The following is a 19,264-nucleotide window of genomic DNA, read 5'->3' on the forward strand; positions in this document are numbered from 1 at the left end:
GAGAGAGGGAAGTGGGAATGGGGATTGGTGAAGGAGGGGATATTACCGGAAGTTCAAGGGATCGATGTTCATGCCATCAGGTTGGAATACAGGTCGACCTTCACTAATCCGGCACCATTGGGACCTGTGGAGTGCCAGATTAGTGAAAATGCCGAATTACAGAAGGATCACATTAAGCATAATCAGTGCTGGATTATCAAAGGAACCGGATTACAGGTAGTCGGATTAGTGAAGGACGACTGAATAAGGTGTTGTTCCTCTAACCTGAGTGCGGCCTCATCACGACAGTAGGGGAGGCCGTGGATAGACATATGGGAAGGGGAAGTGGAATTAAAATGGGTGACCACTGGGAGATCCTGCTTTTTCTGGCTTTTGAGTTCCTCCAGCATTTCATGTGTTCCATAGATGCTGCCCGGCCTGCTGAGTTCCTCCAGTGTTTGTGTGCCTCCAGAAAAAACAGGATCCCCCGGCTACCCATTTTAATTCCATTTCCCATTCCCATTCTGTTATGTCTATCCATGGTCACCTCTACTCATGAGGCCGCCCTCATTTTGGGGGAACAACATCTGCAACCCCTGTGGCCATTCCCATCAATAATAAGTATACCATTTTGGATACTGTTGGTGGGGACGACCTATCAGGGACAAGTTGCAGTGGTGCATCTCTGGCACCGAGACTGGACCCTCAGCCCAGAAGAGGTTCTGTGGAAGAGATCGAGAATCCCGGATGGTCTGTTGCCTCCCTGGTGCCAGCGTCCGCGATATCTCGGATGAAGTTCTCAGTATTCTCAAGAGGGAGGGTGAGCAGCCAGATGTCGTGGTCCGTGTAGGGACCAATGACATGGATAGGAAGAAGGAGAAAGTCCTGCAAAGAGAATTTAGGGAGTTAGGTGCAAAGTTGAAGGACAGGACCTCCAGGGTTGCGATCTCAGGATTGCTACCCATGCCGCGTGCTAATGAGGCTAGAAATCGGAAGATAATGCAGCTAAATATGTGGCTAAGGAATTGGTGCAGGAGGGAGGGCTTCATGTTTCTGGACAATTGGGCCTTGTTCCAGGGAAGATGGGACCCGTTCAGATGGGACGGGTTGCACTTGAACTGGAGGGGGACTAACATCCTTGCGGGAAGGTTTGCTAGTGTTGCTCCGGGGGGTTTAAACTAGATTTGCAGGGGGAGGGGGACCAGAGTTTAGAGCAGATAGTGAGGTGGAGGGGGTAAAGGTCATGCGAGAACTACAAGTATAGTGCATGGAGTAAAGCCAGATCTAACATATAAAGAGGCTTTGAGGAAAGAGAAACAGAATAAAGGGTGTAAAGGTAGTAAGGTAGAAGGGCTAAAGTGCGTGTACTTCAATGCAAGAAGCATCAGGAACAAAGGTGATGAACTGAGAGCTTGGATACATACATGGAATTATGATGTAGTGGCCATTACAGAGACTTGGCTGGCACTAGGGCAGGAATGGATTCTCAATATTCCTGGATTTCAGTGCTTTAAAAGGGATAGAGACGGGGGGAAAAGGGGAGGAAGGGTGGCACTACTGGTCAGAGATACTATTACAGCTACAGAAAGGGTGGGTAGGATCCTCTTTTGAGTCAGTATGGGTAGAAGTCAGGAACTGGAGGGGAACAGTTACTCTATTGGTATTATTCTATAGGCCCTCTGGTAGCAGCAGAGATACCGAGGAGCAGATTGGGAGGCAGATTTTGGAAAGGTGCAAAAATAACAGGGTTGGTATCATGGGTAACTTTAACTTCCCTAATATTGATTGGCACCTGATTAGTTCCAATGGTTTAGACGGGGCAGAGTTTGTTAAGTGTGGCCAGGACGGATTCCTGTCACAGTACGTTGACAGGCGGACTAGGGGGAATGCCATACTAGGTCTAGTATTAGGTAACGAACCAGGTCAGGTCACAGATCTCTCAGTGGGTGAGCATCTGGGGGACAGTGACCACCGCTCCCTGGCCTTTAGCATTATCATGGCAAAGGATAGAATCAGAGAGGACAGGAAATTTTTTTTTATTGGGGAAGGGCAAATTATGAGGCTATAAGGCTAGAACTTGTGGGTGTGAATTGGGATGATGTTTTTGCAGGGAAATGTACTGTGGATATGTGGTCGATGTTTAGGGATTTCTTGCAGGATGTTAGGGATAAATTTGTCCCGGTGAGGAAGATAAAGACTGGTAGGGTGAAGGAACCATGTGAGGTGGAGAATCTAATCAGGTGGAAGAAGGCAGCAGACATGAGGTTTAGGAAGCAAGGATCAGATGGGTCTACTGAGGAATATAGGGTAGCAAGAAAGGAGCTTAAGAAGGGGCTGAGAAGAGCAAGAAGGGGGCATGAGAAGGCCTTGGCGAGTAGGGTAAAGGAAAACCCCAAGGCATTCTTCAATTGTGAAGAACAAACGGGTGACAGGAGTGAAGGTAGGACCGATTAGAGGTAAAGGTGGGAAGATGTGCCTGGAGGCTGTGGAAGTGAGCGAGGTCCTCAATGAATACTTCTCTTTGGTATTCACCAATGAGAGAGAACTTGATGATGGTGAGGACAATATGAGTGAGGTAGATGTTCTGGAGCATGTTGATATTAAGGGAGAGGAGGTATTGGAATTGTTAAAATAAATACATTTGGACGGATAAGTCCCCGGGGCCTGACGGAATATTCCCCAGGCTGCTCTACGAGGTGAGGGAAGAGATTGCTGAGCCTCTGGCTAGGATCTTTATGTCCTCGTTGTCCACGGGAATGGTACCGGTGGATTAGAGGGAGGCGAATGTTGTCCCCTTGCTCAAAAAAGGTAGTAGGGATAGTCCGGGTAATTGTAGACCAGTAAGCGTTACGTCTGTGGTGGGAAAGCTGTTGGAGAAGATTCTTAGAGATAGGATCTATGGGCATTTAGAGAATCATGGTCTGATCAGGGACAGTCAGCATGGTTTTGTGAAGGGCAGATCATGTCTAACAAACCTGATAGAGTTCTTTGAGGAGGTAACCAGGCATATAGATGAGGGTAGTGCAGTGGATGTGATCTATGTGGATTTTAGTAAGGCATTTGACAAGGTTCCACATGGTAGGCTTATTCAGAAAGTCAGAAGGCATGGGATCCAGGGAAGTTTGGCCAGGTAGATTCAGAATTGGCTTGCCTGCAGAAAGCAGAGGGTCGTGGTGGAGGGAGTACATTTAGATTGGAGGGTTGTGACTAGTGGTGTCCCATAAGAATTGGGTCTGGGACCTCTACTTTTTGTGATTTTTGTTAACGACCTGGATGTGGGGGTAGAAGGATGGGTTGACAAGTTTGCAGAGGACACAAAGGTTGGTGGTGTTGTAGATAGTGTAGAGGATTGTCGAAGATTGCAGAGAGACATTGATAGGATGCAGAAGTGGGCTGAGAAGTGGCAGATGGAGTTCAACCTGGAGAAGTGTGAGGTGGTACTCTTTGGAAGGACAAACTCCAAGGCAGAGTACAAAGTAACTGGCAGGATACTTGGTAGTGTGGAGGAGCAGAGGGATCTGGGGGTATATGTCCACAGATCCCTGAAAGTTGCCTCACAGGTAGATAGGGTAGTTAAGAAAGCTTATGGAGTGTTAGCTTTCTTAAGTCGAGGGATAGAGTTTAAGAGTCGCGGGGTAATGATGCAGCTCTGTAAAACTCTGGTTAGGCCACGCTTGGAGTACTGTGTCCAGTTCTGGTCGCCTCGCTATAGGAAGGACGTGGAAGCATTGGAAAGGGTACAGAGGAGATTTACCAGGATGCTACCTGGTTTAGAGAGTATGCATTATGACCAGAGATTAAGGGAGCTAGGGCTTTACTCTCTGGAGAGAAGGAGGATGAGAGGAGACATGATAGAGGTATACAAGACTCTCTCACGGTGGTGTCTGAAAAGAGGATGCTGTCTGAGTTGCATGCCATCTTGGTCAATGTCTCCCATCCACTACATAATTCAGCCAGAGACTCATTTCACCGAGATGCAGCACAGAGTGTCATAGGAAGTCATTCCTGCCTGTGGCCATCAAACTTTACAACTCCTCCCTTGGAAGGTCAGACACCCTGAGCCAATAGACTGGTCCTGGACTTATTTTGTAATTTACTGGCATAATTTACATATTAAAATTTAACTATTTCTGGTTCTATTACTATTTATTATTTATGGTGCAACTGTAACGAAAACCAATTTCCCCCGGGATCAATAAAGTATGACTATGACTAAGGTATTAAGAGGAATAGATAAGAGTGGATAGCCAGCTCCTCTTCCCCAGGGCACCACTGCTCAATACAAGAGGAAATGGCTTTAAGGTAAGGGGTGGGAAGTTCAACGGGACATTAGAGGAAGGTTTTTGACTTAGAGAGTGGTTGGTGCGTGGAATGCACTGCCTGAGTCAGTGGTGGAGGCAGATACACTAGTGAAATTTAAGAGACTGCTAGACAGGTATATGGAGGAATTTAAGATGGGGGACGTTATATGGGATGCAGGGTTTGAGGGTCGGCACAACATTGTGGGCCGAAGTGCCTGTACTGTGCTGTACTGTTCTATGTTTTATGTTTATTCTGTCTGGGTATCCTCCAACCTGATGTCACAAGCATTGATTTCTCAAACTTCTGGTAGTCCCCATTCCCTTTCCCTTTTCTCGTCTTATCTCCTTGCCTGCCCATGGTATTCTTCTGGTGCTGCTCTCCCCTTTTCTTTCTTCCATGGACTCCTGTCGTCTCCTATTAGATTTCCCCTTCTCCATCCCTGTATCTCATTCACCAATCAACTTCCCAGCACTTTACTTCACCCCTCCCCCTCCCAGTTTCACCTATCACCTTGTATTTCTCCATCCCCTCCCCCCACCTTTTAACGCTATTCGTCTTCATTTTTTCTCCAGTCCTGCTGAAGGGTCTCGGCCCGAAACATTCACTGTACTATTTTCCATGGTTGGTGCCTGGAGTTCCTCCAGCATTTTGTGTTTTGTGTGTGTTACTTGGATTTCCAGCATCTGAAGATTTTCTCTTGTTTGGGATTTAATTTGGCTTTTTTTGACACTGTTCAACAGAAAAGACTCTTTCATGTCAAAGTGTAAACAAATTTCTACAAAATGGTCTAAATTTATTAGAATTACTAAACACAAAATAATTGATTTCATAATTACTCACCCCCTTCAAGTCAGTATTTAGTAGATGCACGTATGGCAGTAATTATAGCTTTGAGTCTGTGTGGATAGGTCTCAATCAGCTTTGTACATCTAGACACTGCAATTTTTCCCTATTCTTTACAAAACTGCTCAAACTCTATCAGACTGCATGGGGATCGTGAGTGAACGGCCCTTTTCAAGTTCAACCACAAATTCTCAACTGGACTCTGACTTGGCCACTCCAGGACATAAACTCTGTTGTTTTTAAGCTATTCCTGTGTAGCTTTGGGTCATTGTCTTGCTGGAAAACAAATCTTCTTCCAAGTCGAAATTCTCTTGTAGACCACATCAGGCTTTCCTCCAGGATTTCCTATTATTTTGCTGCATTGATTTTAGCCTCTACCTTCACAAGCTTTCCAGGGCCTGCTTACAATGAAGCATCTCCATAGTGTGATGCAGCTACCACCATGCTTCACGGTAGGGATGGTGTGTTTTTGATGATGTGTGGTGTTTTGACTCCATAAGACCATAACACATTGGAGCAGAATTAGGCCATTCAGCCCATTGGGTCTGCTACATCATTCCATCATGGCTCATTCTGGATCCCGCACAACCCCTTACACCTGCCTTCTCGCCATATCCTTTGATGCTCTGACCATTCAGGAAATTATCAACTTCCGCCTTAAATATACCCATGGGCTTGGCCTACACCACAGTTTGTGGCAGAGCATTCCACAGATTCACTACTCTGGCGAAAAAAAATCCTCCGTATCTCTGTTCTAAAGATCGCCCCTCAAATTTGATGCTGTGCCCGCTAGTTCTGGATACCCCCACCATAAGAAACATGCTCTCCACATCCACCCTATCTAGTCCTTTCAATATTCGGTATATTTTAATAAGATCCCCACACATTCTTCTTAAATCTAGTGAGTACAGACACTTCTCATTTGTTAACCCCTTCATTCCTGGAATCATCCTCGTGAACCTTCTCTGAACATACTCCAATTACAACACATCCTTTCTGAGATATGGGGCCCAAAACTGTTGGCCTGGCTAGTGTCTTATAAAGCCTCAACATTATCTCCTTGCTTTTATATTCTGTGCCCCTTGAAATAAATTCCAACTTTGCATTTGACTTCTTTACTTTAGGCTCAACCTGTAAATTAACCTCCTAGGAGCCTTGCACGTGGACTCCTAAGTCCCTCTGCACTTCTGATATTTGAATCTTCTCCCCATTTAGATAATGGTCTGTATTGCCGTTTCTTTTACCAAAATACATTATCATACATTTCCCAACCCTGTATTCTATCTGCCATTTTCCAAGTTGTCTAAGTCCTACTGCAATCCCATTGCTTCCTCAGCACTATCTACCCCTCCACTTGTCTGTATCATACACAAACTTTGCCACAAAGCCATCAATTCCATTATCATGGTGTAGTTTTTGCCAGGATACTGACTCAACAGCAGTTGGACCTTCCAGATACAAGTGTCTTTTTATTACAATCAATTGAAACACCTTCACTGCACACAGGTCTCCCAAAACCATCTTGGTTTAACTAATTAATATGACTTCTACAACCAATTGACTGCACCAGTGATGATTTGGTGTGTCATATTAGAGGGGGTGAATACTTGTACAGTCAATTAATTTGTATTTTATACTTGTAATTAATTTGGATCATTTTGTAGAGATGTGTTTTCACTTTGACACGAACGAGTCTTTTTCTGTTATCAGTGCCATAAAAGCCAAATTACATCCACTGTAATTCAATGCTGTAAAACAATAAAACTTGAAAACTTCCATAGGTTGTGAATATTTTCTGAAGGCACCCTATGTTACTAGCACTAGATATAGTGTGACCCAGGGACTACCAGAAACTTGTTATAGATTAGATAGTGATATAGTTGTTATTTTTTCTTGTGATTCTGTTTACATGTGCCCATTTTATGTTTTAGATTGTTCCTTGTACTGCAAAATTTGATGAAGAGTTAAGTGAAGAATCAATAGTTGTTATTAAAGGAAGGTTGACTGATGACCCTCTGAGGTAATGTGATCATTGTTTTGTTCGTATTTTTTTTCTAATGACTTGTTAAATTCATGCAGGTTCACGATAATTGCATGCGCCTTCTTGATTTTGTTAAAGTTATTTTGTATCTGAAATATATTCCAAGTAAATTGGGAACATTTAATCTATGCAACTAACAACTTGAGCAAGGACTTAAGGTGTTAAGTCATTGCACAAGTTGTTAGTTTCATAGATTAAAATTTAGATATTTACAGCTGTTTATTGATGGATTTTAGAAGTTTTAAAACTTACAATACATATGAACAAAAAATTGCAATGACTAGAACACCTTACTACCAATGAAGTACTTTAGAACAGTTGTAACTGTTGTAGTATAGGAACCACAGCAGACAACTTGTGAATGCACTTTTATGTCCACCCAAGAGGGCAGATAGGACCTTAGTTTTACACATCATTCCAAACGGTAGGAACCTGTAGTGGTCCCTCAACAGTTTGGCTGGGGTAAAAAACCTTAGGCTCTTTTTTGTGCTCAAGCATCAAGGAGGTACTTGATATGGCAACTTTGTGATTCAGAGGGAAAAGGCCTGAATAGGCCCATGTCTTGAAAATCCAGTGACTTGGGATAGAAGAGGAATAATAATCTGTAATAACGACATTTTAATAATGTATTTTTAGCTACAGTGAAAAATTGCACAAATTATCACCTAGATTTGTCAACCCATAAACTCCCAAGTTCAAACATTTATACTTTAACGCTCTCTAAAATTAACTTTATTTATGCACCTGCCAATGTGGCTTCCTTCCCCCACTCCTCCATACCTTCCCTTGTTTTCCATTGTTTTCTTTCTGTCCATCTGTCAACTACTTCCTTATCTTCAGTGGTTTATCTCGGAATGACAGCCATCATCTGCTACCAAAACAGGTACAAGTTCATTCTTCCAATCATTTTCACCTATCGGGTCTCGTATTAACTAACAATGCCCAAAATCAAATCATGCATGAACCACAACTAAATAAGAGGGCTGAGATCATCATTTTCTCTTTTGCTATTAACTATGTTTAATTACATTATGAGTTCACTAGCTAGCTACTCTCTCAGACTATGCAAAAGCTCACGAACCTTATATGCTTTTTTTAACTTGGTAGATAAACACATTAGCATCTATCCTAACCATCAAAAAGGCAATATATGCTTGTGTCATTACTTTAATCAAAATTACAGTGGGCAAGAGGGTGCTCATCCCCTCCTTCCCAATTGAAATTTGGCTCAATTAAATTAAAATCCTTTCCCAGATTTTGTAGTCAGGAGTGAAGTTACTTGCATTGACTGTGAAGAAAACTGCAGATAGAAACTTTGCAGTACCTGGGGTGTGGATTTCCTTTAATCCCCCAGAAAATCGCATCTGCCCATTGGATCGAATACTATGGCCGTCTCTCTCAGGCTTCTCTTTTCCGCATCTCCTGCCAAAAGACCATGAACTCCACCAATGTCCATCACAAATCTCTCTCCACCCATCTCTCTCTAGAACCTTCTCCCAATTCCACTATCCTGACTGGCTGACACAACATTCCTAAGTTGAACATCATAGCCCCTTATCTTTATTTAGCCGAAACCAAAACATTCGACCACTGCTTTTACAGAAAACTACTAAATGAAATACCCCACAGCATTAGCAGTAAAAATCTTAATCAGGCATTACTTTCTCATCCCCTTCCAAAAAAAGTGACTTTGAAACTTATCAAACCATTATTAATAACACAGTACTCAAATAAGTTTCGTGATTTCAGGACCCCTACTCTTTCGTAAATGGCAGTAACATATCTCACTATGGGGATCTATTTCTCAGGTGTGTCATATGCCAGCCTATCTGGGTGTTTCCTGACTCTCTGACACCTTCTTATCTCATTTTCAGCTTCAGGCATTCCTTGGGACTGTTCCTATTTACTTGTGGATGCCTCCACCATCCATCACTCATGCCTTCTGGCAACTCAGGTCCCCCGTCACCTAACTGAGCTCAGCTTCATTCCCAATTGTATTAGAGCCCTGTTTCCCCTCACTATCTATCATCATTTCTGCCTGTCTACTGGTAGTCCTCCCCGCTACATCTGAGTCAGGGCTAGGAGATTCAGGAATCTCTTCATCAGTTCTTGGGGAGTTTGCATAAGATAACGTATACTTCAAGCACTTGCATTTACTCATCCTTTAAGTCCATACAGTATTCGGTGGTCGGGTCCTTTTCAGGTTTTTCTTTTCTTCTCCTCCTGCACAGAATTTTCCTATTAGATGTAGTTTCCATGTCAAGCTCTGGGATCAACTTGTACCTCCTGCCCTAGGGGTAAAAGGTGATTCCAATGGAGAATTTTGACAGGGCCATTCTCATCGTCTGGCTTCACCCAGAAAATTGGCACATTTGGCATCTGGCTGTCCACTACATAAGGTGTAAACACCCAGTTGTCAGCTGACTTATGCTTCCCTGGTAGCCCCAAATTTCTTACTAAAACTTTGCCTCCAGCCATCAGTTGGGAGTAGGAGTGCTCTCCCACTCTCTGTCCATTTCCAGCACCTCATGCAAACATTGGGCAATGCATCCGGCTCTCCAACCATCATTACAGGCTGAAATTGTAAGCGGACAATGCTGTCAACCAGCAATGATGTGGCATCCATCTTCACCAAGGTCAGAATATGTCAGTGGATTGTTGTTAGTCCTCACCTTGAACTTGGCACCATATAGGCAGTCTCACGGCCTATTTCAATCCCAGAAACTCCAATTTGTGTGTCAGGTAGTTCTGTTCGGAGGGTGGCAGACTCCTGCTGATGAAAGTAACAGGTTTCAACCCTTTGCTCTCGTCCTGATATAGGACACCACCTAAACCCTTACGACCAGCATTGGTATGCACTACATACGACAACTGCGGGTTTTCAAAGGGCATCAAATCTGTTTTAATCAGCAACTCTTTCAGCAGTTGAAAGGCCTTTTCACCTTTTGCATCCCATCTTTCCCCAAAAGGCCAAGATGTTCTTCTCCTTTGCAGTCCCAAGGGAGGGTATCTGCATAGAAGCTGATTCAAAGGGTGGCTTACTTTTGAGTAATCCTTCACAAATCTCCGGTAGTACCCAAAGAATCCATTGAATGAGTGTGGGGCACTCACATTGGCCGTGTGGTCATCGCCTCCGTCTTTGTCGGATCCGTAGCTGCTCCATGCTGTGAGACTATGTGAGACATTTTTGATTGATATCTTACAGAACTGGCCCTTGTCCAGTGACAGTCTTAAACTTTCAGCTTTCAGGCAGTCTAGCACCTTATTTAGTATTTTCTCATGCTCCTCCAGTGTAGACCCAAACACTATGAGATCATCCAAGTATACCAGTACCTCATGCAGTTTAATGACTCCAACAATCTTCTCCATGACACATTGGAAAGTAGCCGATGCTCCTGATATGCCCTGGGGCATTCTTCCAAGCTGAAAAACAGCCAAATGGACATATAAATGCCATTTTCTCTTTATCAGCTTCACTCTGATAATACCCACTCTTTGAGTCCACACACTGAACCATTTTGCTCCACACAGGCGGGCCAGAGCATTCTCAATCCGTGGAACAGTCTCCTGGTCAGGGACTGTTCCTCGGTTCAGTGTCCGATAGTCAACACACATTTGTACCTTCCTGTTCTTCCTCCTCACCACAACTGTGGGTGCTGCAGAAGGGCTCCTTGAACCTGTGATAATTCTAGCTTCCTTCAGTTTCAGCAGATGCTGCCAAACATCTTCCACCTCCACTGGTACTATCCGTTGAGATCTTTCTCTGAAAGTGGTGTCCTCTGTCACTCAGATAGTGTGGCAAGTACTCTTGCTCTTGGAACAACATGTCAAACTTGTCAAGAGAAGAGATATCTTTGAACATCAACATTTTTTCTTTTAGCCTCCTTTTCCATCCCTTGGGTACCAGGGAGCAACCAAAATTGAATGACTTTGCTGTTAACTTTCCCGATCCAGGAGATTGTCTCTCTCCTGGTTTTCTCACTGAAAAACTAAACATTACGATCACCGGGAAAAGACGTGCCATCGGCATCCCACATCTGAGGGTGCTATCTCTCTCTCTCTCTCCCCCTCTCTGTCTCGTTGAGGTGTTCCTGACAATCATTGTCATCCTCTTTAGTCAAAGGTTTCTGCACTTAAGGTCTCACCAGCACCCCAGCAGGTAAGCATAACTCTTCTTTGTGATCCTCTGGAGCATCCACCAGGAGGGCCTCAGCATCAGGCTTCTGGGGAATTTAGGGTTTCCCATCACTCTAGCTATTTCCTCAGAACGTTTATGCATCCTGCTTAGGAGGAGCTTGCACCTTCTCAAAAACAGCTCTGAGCACCAGGTGAACAGACAAGTTTTTCAAAAAATTCTCTTCATTTTTCTCCTTTCAGGCTTCCACGAGCCTTCTCATAATGGGTGTATATGTTGCCACAATAATGGAAGCTTCACTCTTTTCAACTGGGTCCAGACAGACCAACATTAATGTATCAACGGCCTCAGCTACTCTAATGTCAACTTCCAAAAGAGCCAGCTTCATCTTATGGGTAATCATCAGTACTAAAACTCCAAATTTTTAGGGATGTCAATGGTAAATATGTCAAATACCGGTTGTAACAGGATTTGTAGAGTAGAGTAACCTGAGAACCTGTGTCAAGTATGGCTCGATAATAAATACCCTCAATCTGTATGGATACACCTGAGCTTGGTCCCACTAAGCCTTCAGGAATACAGTTTGCACTTTAGTGTTTCCTTGATATACTGATTAGAACATGTTCTCTCTGAGATGCCAGGCCGTTCTCTTACTGGGACTCTCTGAAGTTTCCTGACTTCCTTTTCTTTAAGTAACTGTTGAGCTATTTTACCGCTGGGCTGTCTGTTGTGCCAAAAATGTTTTCTTTTGCTTGCATGTAGCGCACTGTCATGACCAACAGGTTTTCTGCTTTTGAGACCTCACCACCTCAACCACTGGACCTTTTAGACTCTCCACCAGTCTCTATCTTTTCACATTATATCTGACCACTGCCACTTATCCAGTAACTGAGATGTCTGATCTGCCCAAATCCCATATTCTTCCTCTCCGTTGGGGATGAGCTTGACTCCAAGAACATTCTCAGCCTACGATAACTTTGGCTGTCTGCCAGTACACTTTGGCATTTATGTACCAGTGATGTAATTGCCAAAACCAACACAGAATTTCCATCACCTGCTGGACCTTTTAGGCCTTTCACATCGGACAACTTCTTCCTCTCACTTCACAGAAATGAGAACAACTTATCTTTAAAGTCTTCACCCTCAGCTACATGCCCCTTTCTCTAAAAATATGGACTGCTCATGGCCCCACCTCTCCTAGTGTCCCTACCCTGTCATGCAGCGCAACTTCAGTCACGACACTGTTAGTCTGGACTAACGTGATATCCTTACCTGCTGATTTGATCAAACCACTGTTCAACCAGCGTAACTTTCCCTAATACTCTTACAGAACTCAGTACTCTATAATTTAGCAGTTCTTCAGGGCTTTAGATATCCACCCCTGCTCAAATGCAACCATTATTTGTGGGTAATCTCTTTGAACCAAACCTTAAGCCCTGCGGCATCCATAATAACGTACCTTAATCGCTTTCCCCGACACTAGTTAACTACACCAACTGCTTAATCAATTCTTAACAGCACTTACACAGCATTCAGTGAATTCCTGACCAGCCCCACAAAACTAGCCCCTTCACTGGGCTTGTATGCAAACCTGGCTTGCTAGCCAGCTCCGCTAACAGCCACATGATTGAGCAGTGAGAAGGCCACCTTTCATAAACAATATATGTCTAAGGTCAGTATGATTTGGGGTGCAACCAGACAGGATTGTAGTGTACTTTAAAGGCAGAGGCATTGTTAAGAACATAGATCATGGAACAGTACAGCATAGTACAGGCTCTTTGGCCCATGATACTGTGCCGACTCTTTAACCTACACCAAGATCAATCTAACCCTTCCCTCCCATAATAGTTCATTTTTCTATCATCCAAGAGTCTCTTAGATGTCCCTAATGTATCTGCCTCTACCACCACCATTGGCACTTCATGCACTTACAATTCTCTGTGTAAAAAAAACTAAGCTTGGTTTTTATCTAAAATGTACGATATTTCAGACTATTGCAGTAGACAGCTCATATACTTGAAATTTTCACAGGCTCATTGATTTCTGAAGATTATGACAAGGGGGATTATAATAAGCACATCTCTTGGGGGCATGGAGCAGTAACAGCAGTTTTTGGATTTTCATTTTGAATTACACAAGTGCATAATCCAGTGAATTATAGGCCTGTGAGCCTGACATTAGTAGTGGGAAAGTTATTGCTTGTCCTAAGGGACCAGATATATGAGTATCCGGATAGACTGGGATTGATTAGGGATAGTTAGCATGGCTTTGTGTGTGTAGCATCATGCCTAACCAATTTTCGAGGCAGTGTTACATAACTGTCAACAATGAATATCAATTGAGACAGGTTATATAAAAATAACCAAACATTTATTAAACACCGAGAAATGATATGGGAAAAAAGAAAACAAACGAAAACTTTAGCCGGAAGTTAACAGATATGCAGTCGTTCGCCAACTCGCCACTCGGCTCTGGTTCTTAAAGCGTTAAATGCGAAAACAGTTCTTAAAGCAATACAGTCAGATATAGTTCTTAAAACGATAACTTCGAAAGTCCAACAGTTTTACACATTCAATTGGGAGAGACTTCTCTGGAGAAGGATTTCTTCACAGACGCACCTTTACTGCTGGTTCTGTCCACGGGATTCACAATGCTGAAAATAAACAGTTTAAATCAACTGACCTTAAATTCCTTTAGAGAGAGAGAGAGAGCACCTTTTTGCATGAACTCTTTGCTCTTTCTGGCAAGAGTTATCTCGATGCAGGTACTCCTCCAGCGAAGACTTGATAAGGTCGATTCTTTATTAAACTGCCAAATGATGCCGACTTCTCTCGATCCTTCGATAAATTCTTCACTCTCCCTTCAGCTGTTGAAATTGAGTAAATTGGCACATCCCGCCACAAATTCCCAGTCCAAATAATATGGAATCTTTCAACAGAACGCACACTCCGTTTTAAAAATGAAACTGCGTCACAAAAACAAACGCAACAGAAACGGAGGCACAGCATGTTCTATCTGGAAATCTACAAACTCAAAAACCCACTGCGTCACCTGGGTCGACCATTATATAGTCATCATGTGACCTCACATCGGCGGGAAAATAGAAACATAGAAAATAGGTGCAGGAGTAGGCCATTCGGCCCTTCGAGCCTGCACCGCCATTTATTATGATCATGGCTGATCATCCAACTCAGAACCCTGCCCCAGGCTTCCCTCCATACCCCCTGACCCCCGTAGCCACAAGGGCCATATCTAACTCCCTCTTAAATATAGCCAATGAACTGGCCTCAACTGTTTCCTGTGGCAGAGAATTCCACAGATTCACCACTCTCTGTGTGAAGAAGTTTTTCCTAATCTCGGTCCTAAAAGGCTTCCCCTTTATCCTCAAACTGTGGCCCCTCGTTCTGGACTTCCCCAACATCGGGAACAATCTTCCTGCATCTAGCCTGTCCAATCCCTTTAGGATTTTATACGTTTCAATCAGATCCCCCCTCAATCTTCTAAATTCCAACGAGTACAAGCCCAGTTCATCCAGTCTTTCTTCATATGAAAGTCCTGCCATCCCAGGAATCAATCTGGTGAACCTTCTTTGTACTCCCTCTATGGCAAGGATGTCTTTCCTCAGATTAGGGGACCAAAACTGCACACAATACTCCAGGTGTGGTCTCACCAAGGCCTTGTACAACTGCAGTAGTACCTCCCTGCTCCTGTACTCGAATCCTCTCGCTATAAATGCCAGCATACCATTCGCCTTTTTCATCGCCTGCTGTACCTGCATGCCCACTTTCAATGACTGGTGAATAATGACACCCAGGTCTCGTTGCACCTCCCCTTTTCCTAATCGGACACCATTCAGATAATAATCTGTTTTCCTATTTTTGCCACCAAAGTGGATAACTTCACATTTATCCACATTAAATTGCATCTGCCATGAATTTGCCCACTCACCCAACCTATCCAAGTCACTCTGCATCCTCTTAGCATCCTCCTCACAGCTAACACTGCCACCCAGCTTCGAGTCATCCGCAAACTTGGAGATGCTGCATTTAATTCCCTCATCCAAGTCATTAATATATATTGTAAACAACTGGGGTCCCAGCACTGAGCCTTGCAGTACCCCACTAGTCACCGCCTGCCATTCTGAAAAGGTCCCGTTTATTCCCACTCTTTGCTTCCTGTCTGCCAACCAATTCTCTATCCACATCAATACCTTACCCCCAATACCATGTGCTTTAAGTTTGCACACTAATCTCCTGTGTGGGACCTTGTCAAAAGCCTTTTGAAAATCCAAATATACCACATCCACTGGTTCTCCCCTATCCACTCTACTAGTTACATCCTCAAAAAATTCTATGAGATTCGTCAGACATGATTTTCCTTTCACAAAACCATGCTGACTTTGTCCGATGATTTCACCGCTTTCCAGATGTGCTGTTATCACATCTTTGATAACTGACTCCAGCAGTTTCCCCACCACCGACGTTAGGCTAACCAGTCTATAATTCCCCGGTTTCTCTCTCCCTCCTTTTTTAAAAAGTGGGGTTACATTAGCCATCCTCCAATCCTTAGGAACTAGTCCAGAATCTAACGAGTTTTGAAAAATTATCACTAATGCATCCACTATTTCTTGGGCTACTTCCTTAAGCACTCTAGGATGCAGACCACCTGGCCCTGGGGATTTATCTGCCTTCAATCCCTTCAATTTACCTAACACCACTTCCCTACTAACATGTATTTCACTCAGTTCCTCCATCTCACTGGACCCTCTGTCCCCTACTATTTCTGGAAGATTATTTATGTCCTCCTTAGTGAAGACAGAACCAAAGTAATTATTCAATTGGTCTGCCATGTCCTTGCTCCCCATAATCAATTCACCTGTTTCTGTCTGCAGGGGAACTACATTTGTCTTTACCAGTCTTTTCCTTTTTACATATCTATAAAAGCTTTTACAGTCAGTTTTTATGTTCCCTGCCAGTTTTCTCTCATAATCTTTTTTCCCCTTTCTAATGAAGCCCTTTGTCCTCCGCTGCTGAACTCTGAGTTTCTCCCAGTCCTCAGGTGAGCCACTTTCTCTGGCTAATTTGTATGCTTCTTCTTTGGAAATGATACTATCCCTAATTTCTCTTGTCAGCCACGGGTGCACTACCTTCCTTGATTTATCTTTTGCCAAACTGGGATGAACAATTGTTGTAATTCATCCATGCAACCTTTAAATGCTTGCCATTGCATATCCACCGTCAATCCTTTAAGTGTCATTTGCCAGTCTATCTTAGCTAATTCACGTCTCATACCTTCAAAGTTACCCCTCTTTAAGTTCAGAACCTTTGTTTCTGAATTAACTATGTCACTCTCCATCTTAATGAAGAATTCCACCATATTATGGTCACTCTTACCCAAGGGGCCTCTCACAACAAGATTGCTAATTAACCCTTCCTCATTGCTCAAAACCCAGTCCAGAATAGCCTGCTCTCTAGTTGGTTCCTCGACATGTTGGTTCAAAAAACCATCCCACATACATTCCAAGAAATCCTCTTCCTCAGCACCTTTACCAATTTGGTTCACCCAATCTACATGTAGATTGAAGTCACCCATTATAACTGCTGTTCCTTTATTGCACACATTTCTAATTTCCTGTTTAATACCATCTCCGACCTCACTACTACTGTTAGGTGGCCTGTACACAACTCCCACCAGCGTCTTCTGCCCCTTAGCGTTACGCAGCTCTGCCCATATCGATTCCACATCTTCCCGGCTTATGTCCTTCCTTTCTATTGCGTTAATCTCTTCTTTAACCAGCAACGCCACCCCACCTCCCCTTCCTTCATGTCTATCCCTCCTGAATATTGAATATCCCTGAAGATTGAGCTCCCATCCTTGGTCACCCTGGAGCCATGTCTCTGTGATCCCAACTATATCATAATCATTAATAACAATTTGCACTTTCAATTCATCCACCTTATTACGAATGCTCCTTGCATTGACACACAAAGCCTTCAAGCGCTCTTTTACAACTCTCTTAGCCCTTATACAATTATGTTGAAAAGTGGCCCTTTTTAATGCTTGCCCTGGATTTGTCGGCCTGCCACTTTCACTCTTCTCCTTAGTACTTTTTGCTTCTACCCTCACTTTACACCCCTCTGTCTCTCTGCACTGGTTCCCATCCCCCTGTTGTGAACTAACCTCCTCACGCCTAGCCTCTTTAATTTGATTCCCACCCCACAACCATTCTAGTTTAAAGTCACCTCAGTAGCCCTCGCTAATCTCCCTACCAGGATATTGGTCCCCCTAGGATTCAAGTGTAACCCGTCCTTTTTGTACAGGTCACGCCTGCGCCAAAAGAGGTCCCAATGATCCAAAAACTTGAATCCCTGCCCCCTGCTCCAATCCCTCAGCCACGCATTTATCCTCCACCTCATCGCATTCCTACTCTCACTGTCGCGTGGCACAGGCAGTAATCCCGAGATTACTACCTTTGCGGTCCTTTTTCTCAACTCCCTTCCTAGCTCCCTATATTCTCCTTTCAGGACCTCATCCCTTTTCCTACCTATGTCATTGGTACCTATATGTACCACGACCTCTGGCTCCTCACCCTCCCACTTCAGGATATCTTGGACACGATCAGAAATATCCCAGACCCTGGCACCAGGGAGGCAAACTACCATCCGACTCTCTGGACTGCGTCCACAGAATCACCTATCTGACCCCCTTACTATTGAGTCCCCTATCACAACTGCCCTTCTCTTCCTTGCCCTACCCTTCTGAGCTACAGGGCCAGACTCTGTGCCGGAGGCACAGCCACTGTCGCTTCCCCCGGGTAAGCTGTCCCCCCCAACAGTACGCAAACAGGAGTACCTATTGTTAAGGGGCACAGCCCCAGGATACTCCCTTTTACCTGACTCTTCCCCTTCCCCCTCCTAACCGTGACCCACTTGTCTGCCTCCCGTGGCCCCGGCGTGACCACCTGCCTGCTACTCCTCTCTATCAACTCCTCACTCTCCCTGACCAGACGAAGGTCATCGAGCTGCAGCTCCAGTTCCGTAACGCGGTCCCTTAGGACCATCAGGTGACCTCTAAAAGACCATTACATCATTCTCACAAAAAAAAACAGATCTCCTTGAGATGTAACAGCAGTTACTGGGAAAGTTGAAGGCAAGGCAGTGGATGTTGTCTACGTGGCCTTCAGCAAGGTCCTGCATGGAACATTGGTCAAGAAGGTTCAGTTGTTTGGCATTCAAGATAAGGTAGTAAATTGGATTAGATATTGGCTTTGTGAGAGAAGCTAGAGAGTGGTAGTAGGTGGTTGCCTCTCTGACTGGAAGACTGTGATTAATGGAGTGCTGCAGGGATTGGTGCTGGGTCTGTTGTTTATTAGCTCTATCAATGATCTGGATGATAACGTGGTTAACTGGTTCAGCAAATTTGTGGATGACATCACGATTGGAGCTGTAGTTGACAGTGAGGAAGACTATCAAAGCTTGCAGTGCAAAAATGGCAGATGGAATTTGATGCAGACAAGTGTGAAGTGTTGCATTTTGGGAGGACCAACTAGGTAGGTCTCACATGGTGAGCGGTAGTGCAGTGAGGAGTGTGGTAGAACAGAGGGCTCTGGGAATACAGGTTCACAATTTCTTGAAAGTGGTGTCACCAGTAGATAAGAAGGCTTTTCACACATTGTCCTCAGTAGATCAAAGTATTAAGTACAGGAGGTGGTTTTTTATATTGAAGTTGTATAAGACGGTGAGGCTTAATTTTGAGTATTGTGGGCAGTTTTACTCACCTACCTACAGAATAAGGATGTTGCTGGGACTAGAGGACCTAAGTTATAAGGACAGATTGAATAGGTTAAAGGTTTAAAAAAAGACCACCATATACAGCGGGTAGCATTGAGAGCAGTCAGTGGAGTGAGAGGGAGCAGAGTGGGACGGCTTTGGCTCAACAGGCTTCGGCGTGAACAGGCAGAGGTG

At 44.0% G+C, this 19,264-nt stretch overlaps 1 long non-coding RNA gene across 1 annotated transcript in view; it reads left to right on the plus strand.

Moving 5' to 3' along the window:
• The first annotated feature begins 7,054 nt into the window (after positions 1-7,054).
• Positions 7,055-19,264, plus strand: part of LOC140199854 (uncharacterized) — a 37,167-nt gene continuing 24,957 nt past the window's right edge. Inside the window, exon 1 of the long non-coding RNA XR_011886508.1 lies at positions 7,055-7,144. This is a non-coding gene — a long non-coding RNA (uncharacterized lncRNA). The remainder of the gene's footprint in view (positions 7,145-19,264) is intronic.

This window comes from Mobula birostris, chromosome 6 (genome assembly GCF_030028105.1).
Source record: "Mobula birostris isolate sMobBir1 chromosome 6, sMobBir1.hap1, whole genome shotgun sequence".
In the NCBI taxonomy this organism is placed as follows: Eukaryota; Metazoa; Chordata; class Chondrichthyes; order Myliobatiformes; family Myliobatidae; genus Mobula; species Mobula birostris.